This window comes from Trachymyrmex septentrionalis, unplaced genomic scaffold (assembly GCF_001594115.1).
Source record: "Trachymyrmex septentrionalis isolate Tsep2-gDNA-1 unplaced genomic scaffold, Tsep1.0 scaffold331, whole genome shotgun sequence".
NCBI lineage: Eukaryota > Metazoa > Arthropoda > Insecta > Hymenoptera > Formicidae > Trachymyrmex > Trachymyrmex septentrionalis.
The window spans coordinates 64,961-70,733 of record NW_017305496.1 but is presented as its reverse complement, the minus strand read 5'-3'; the positions used below and the strand labels follow the sequence as shown (position 1 = coordinate 70,733).

General features: G+C 34.4%; 1 protein-coding gene across 8 annotated transcripts in view; it reads right to left on the bottom strand.

Moving 5' to 3' along the window:
* The window catches only part of LOC108750207 (colorectal mutant cancer protein), an 81,084-nt gene that overhangs the window by 23,162 nt on the left and 52,149 nt on the right, over positions 1-5,773 (bottom strand). The window lies entirely within an intron of this gene.

Here is a 5,773-nt window from a genome sequence, read left to right as displayed (position 1 = left end):
TAATTTAGATATAATTTCTATTTTACTTCTTTCTTTTGCAGGCGATACGTCCGACGCGTTTTTCGATACGAAGTACGTAAACGCGCGAAGTAATATTCACTTCGAAATAATAAATCGAATCGATTGGCGAACCGCAAAAAAATCCTGCCGTGATCATCTTCATTCATCCAGAACAAACGGAAATATTTTATGTAATTTTTGTTCCCATCACATTTCGCGATTTTCACTTTAAAAATCCTTATTAATTCGCTGATCCAGTTTCTTCCGTATCGTAGGTGTCACATTCTTCTTAATTCTCATCGATATTTTCTGTGTAATAACGTAGATTGCGTCTGCGAAGTAACTTTCCGTGTTATTATGATAAAAAAAAAAAAAAGAAAAAAAAAACAGAAATGAACGCGTGAGCCAGTTGCCAGAGGTTACCGAGCAACAGCGAGATCTCCGTGGACCATATACCATTAACCTACATCGAAAAGAACCAGCTGCATACAAATGATGATGTCTTTATACCGCGCGTGGGTGAGATATACGGAAAGGAAGCGAGGCGAGAAAAAACGAGAGAGTGAACAGAAAAATGGGAGACGTGGGATATATTTTCGCGGTCCAGCGAGTCGAGGCGATACCTCCCTTCTCGTTGATGCACAGCACAAGCTTGAAAGAGATATTTCTAAATCGAGACACAATCGTGCGATTCTTGCGCTTTCGCAGCGAAGCGTCTTTTGTGCCTGCGTTTTTGAAATGGCGCTGCTTCTCGAGAATCTGTGAAGCTATCACGACATTTTGATATAAAAAAAAAAAAAAATAAAATAATGACAGTTCCAGTAGCACTTTTCGTAGTTCTAAACAAAGTTCCGCATTTTTTACGTGAAAAAATCAAATATGAAAATATGACGTGCTAACTTCGCGAATTCTAGCATGACAATTTTCTTTTAAAGTACAAGAAAGCGATAAATTATTTAGCACTTTTAATAACAATTCCCGATAGATCTACCAAAGATCTAATATATATGCATTTTGAGAATAGAATTCCAATAATTTTCAATTTTTATACATTTTACATATACCTATGTAGAAAACGGCCCGACATTTTAAGAAAGAATCGTGCTTAGAACAGTTTTAGTGACAGTTAGTTCTAATAGAGTTCACGCTATATTTTCATATTTGGTTTTTTCATACAAAAAATGCGGAACTTTTTTTTATTTTTAAATAGAACTGTAGAACTATAAAAAGTGCTACTGAAACTGTCATTATTTTTTTTTTATATTAATAGAACGTGCTAGCTTCATTGATCCGCTTTTCGAAGAAGATTAAATCCGGTATGGTAACGTGATACACATAAATTGCATGGGTTAATATTAATTAGGAATATAAATGAGATATTAACGGTAACGTTGATCCAAATAGTGAACAGTTATACTATAAGTATACAGGATGATAAAAAGTTGGATCGCAATTTTTATTTATTTGTTTATCGAAATACCGAAAATAATCAACATCAAAAATAGCAACCTTTTTATCCTTGATGTTCAGTTTCAATTTCAACTAAATTAACTTGCGACAAAAGAAAGTAACGCGAGGCGTCCATCTGCGTTACGAAATTGCCCATTTTTTTTTCTCTCCAAGTTGTTGCAATTTTATTTTATGCTTATAATATATTTTCTTCTCGATTTTTCCTTCAGATTTCTTCAGAAGTTTTCCCCTGTTTGGCTCTCAGACATAAATTATCCTCGAGCGCATCCGATAAGCGTCTGCGAAATTGCGCTGACGTCTATCGGCTTTACCGCGCGCAATGTCGTACAGACTTAGCCGGGTATTCGTCGGTGTCAACCAACTCATAAACGTTAACGATATGGCCCTCTCGGCTGAACTTTACGACGGTATGCGACCCGGCTGGCGGTTGCGATGTTCCTAGCAAATGCCTCAATTGTGCGCGCCAAGGAATGCAACGGCAGGCGTCTGCTGGTTTCACGGTTCACGCGTGTTTTGCCAGCCACGCGTGAGCGAGGATCCATTACAGAAAACCAGGCTGCCTCGTCGTCGTCGGTGCAATTTAGTGCGATCGGCCACACGAGACGGTGCAGCCGCCGCTGTCGATCGTTTCCGCGATCGTGGCACGAAACCGCGGAGGTGTGTTTCGCGATTATTTCTCTCACCGCGCCCCTTTTCCCATCGCGATTTACACCGCTCGAGAATCACTCGTTCGTTCGAAGAAAATTGATCCTCTCTAGTCGATCCCTTCAAACAGCTCCACGTTCGATTATAATCTTCTTTATGCACTCCATGTTTTAACCCGTATGTTTTATTAATCCTCCGTCTCTGTAACCTGGATCTTCTTGGCACAAGCAAAAGCATTTCACAAATTTCTCCGAAATAGAGGAAGACAAAGTCCGGTTTCCTCTCTTTCAACACATCATGTTAAAAACCTATTTGGAATTATAATAGGTTTTTGTCGGGAAAAAAAAAACAGATAAAACGTGATTCTGTGTGCACCATTAATGATAAAAAATGTAAGGAACTACAGCAATAAATATATATGCAGAACAGAGAGTTGTACTTATTTCTCTTTTTCTTTATTTAAAAAGAGAAGTTTTTCCAGAACTTTACATTTACTAGTGTATGTCCACAGTTAAGGATTAAATATCGTGTCTAATTTTGATTAAAAAATGTGCTTTATATAAAGCACGGCGCCAAGTTTATCTCGACAGAAATTTTATCTCTACGGAAGATAAAATATGCTCTATTAATAACAAAACCCATTTGAGAAAATGTAAAAATAACTTATCTGCGTTATAAAAATGCTTTCGATGGTCTAGCTTTCGATGGAGCTAGTAATTTAACACTGCAAATATATCTTTGAAAAAGATCCAGACTGCGTTTCCAGCTAGCGATAGCCTCACTTGAATCATTTTATCGGATATTACTTGAAAGTAATTTTCGCAGAAGTTACGTCTCCTGCGGGAGAAAAAGAAGAGGCGGAAGTTTTCCGTCAGCCGTAACCATCATGAGATTAGCTCGGGAGAAATTTGTCGAAAAACCGAGGGTGTGCACGGAAACGCCAGGCCCGTGGAGACACCAATAAGAGGAGAGTGCGATGCCCTAGGAAACACACCATAAATATTAGAAGCACGTGGAGGTGTGAAACAAAAGCTTAATCTGCTTTCGTATTACGCGGTAAAATTGTACATGGTGTGATAAATTAGAAAAGTCAACAGTCTTAAATCGTTCTTTTTTTTTTTAAGCTTTTCAGATCTTTAAGAATTTTGAGAATTCATGTAAATGAAAATGACTGCGATAACTTTTCGTAGACTCTTGCAACCCGTCAATTTTGCGAAAACGATTAATCGTATTGCTCACACTCAGAGAAAAACGGTAGTGGCAATTATTATAAAAGTGACAATTATACAAGTTTTATATGTAGAATTATTGTACATATACACATAAATGACTAACTGTGTAGGATAATTGGACTAAATGTTTTTGCTGCTTGTAGGTAATTACTCAATCTGTTCATTCTGTTATTACTAGTAAAGCAAAATGCAATATCTCGTTTACAAACGGTGTAATATTTTGTTATAGATAAGTATAATAATTGCTTTCTACCAAATTGGAAAGAAAGTTATCGTCGTTTTTTTTTAAGATCAAAATTATATATGCAAGATCTTCGTTAAAAATGAACAATTTAAATAAAAAAAAAAAAGATTTTAAAACTTAAAAAATTTGTACTTTCAAAAGGTTACTATATTTTTTTAGTTTCAATGAGTTTGACAATTTTTACATACAGAAAAAAAACTACGAACTGAAAAAGATGGAGAGAATTTTCTTCTCACTTTGTGCTTGTCATGCAAAAAAATTTGCAAAAATTTTTGACTGTCTGACCTAAAAGTTTGAAGTTTTCCTTACAAAATCATTTTTTTTTAATGTTTCTACGATCTTTTGTTACTGAGTTACTCGCTTAGTTAAGTAAAAGATTATTTTGACTTTGATTGCTCATAGTTCTATTAAAATTCATCGTATCGCAATTTAAAGGACAAATTATATATTATTTTTCATTGAGTCTAGATACAGTCGAACCTCTATAAAAGTAACTTATCGCGATCACATCAATTATTGCGAGACATTGATTATTGTTTTATTAGTTTTCAATAAAACTCTTTTCTAATTTAATTTTTTAACATTAGATACGTAGAACACGCACGTCAATTTGTAGGGATGCTTTATACTTATGTTAAGGTTGAAAAATAATTTCAGTCTCCGACGGTAATTATTTTCTCACTTTTGTTGCAGTAAAACTGACGTAGAATAGAATGCGAAGAGCCTTTTCAATTAATACAACGCAGGACAATCAATGAAAGAGATCCGCAAAATTTATTATTTGTGAAGAGGCAAAGCGCCATTGGATTTGTCCACTCTCATTATGACTGACGTGCAATTTATCGAGTAAAAGTTCTTTTGTGTTTCCGTTTGTATGACTGACGGCGGTGGCGCGATGATTTATCGTCGCCCGCGAGCTAGACTGCAAAGCCGCGGAGATCTGAAAAGAGCAATGCCTGCCTGCCTGTCGTGTATCGACTTGCTGACAGGTTTTCCTGACGGCATATGTCAGGACGTGACGTCATATCGCGAGTGCGAATGGAAAAAGTCAGCATCACGCGATAAATCAGTTTCCAAAAATCCCCCGTCCTCGCGACAGATACGAGGAGTGATATCAGATATGATAACATCTTCAGGACGAGAAATTCAAGAAAGCTATCTTTCCCGACAAAGAGAAAGTTAAAGAAAAAGTGAATTTTTGTCCAAAAATGTTTTTTGTTAAAAAAAATTTTTTTTGTAGATTTTAACCTTCTAGATATCAAGTTATTAAAAAATTCATTAAGATCGAGGAACATTTCGAAAATTAAACAAGAATTAAACAAGAACAGTGTATGAAATTTGAATAAATATATCATCTCCAAGTAGGTTAAAAATCTACAAAAAAAAAAAAAAAAAACACTTTCTTATATTTATACTCTTTTGAGAAAAAAGTTGGCTCTTTTTTAATAACTTCTTTCTTAAAATAATTTGACAGATTTTTTTTTTATAGGGATCCTCACTCACTATATTCTACACTGTTAATTGATATTCAATTTGAGTTACTTTTAATCATTTCTGCACAGAGAGAATTTTGTTTTAAAATTTATCCCGAAAATATGATAATTGTAGTAGGAACAATACAATATTTTAAAGATTTTTACCATGCACTTCAGTAAAATTAATCAAACTTATTTTATACTTTATTGTAGTTTTATTAATAAAAGAGAGAGAGAGAGAGAGAGAGAGAGAGATTTACATTAAAATTCTTGAAAATAAAATGTTATCCCACGACTATTATATTTTCAGGATAATCTCTAAGAAAAAATTCTCTCCGTGTGCAGGTCGCTACTGCTCCTACTCAATATTACAAATTAACTTAATTAAAACAATAAAGTTAAACAATTTAACTCAAGAAAATGTATTAAATTTGACTTAAAAGTGTGTTATTTAAGTGTACACGTTAATATGGACGTTATTTGCTTCGAAACTAACCACAGAAATAAATTGATTTACATTTCGACACGCTGGAAGTTGAAAATAACAAAATATTATTTAGCTCAAGGGACTGAGCTATTTTTACTTCTTGATATTTAATAGCGTAATTCACTTTATTTCTTCTTCATTTTACTTTTACAGTACATCTTCTCTTTTCCACTTAATCTTTAGATATTGCGCCATTTATTCATCGTCTGTTACATAACTA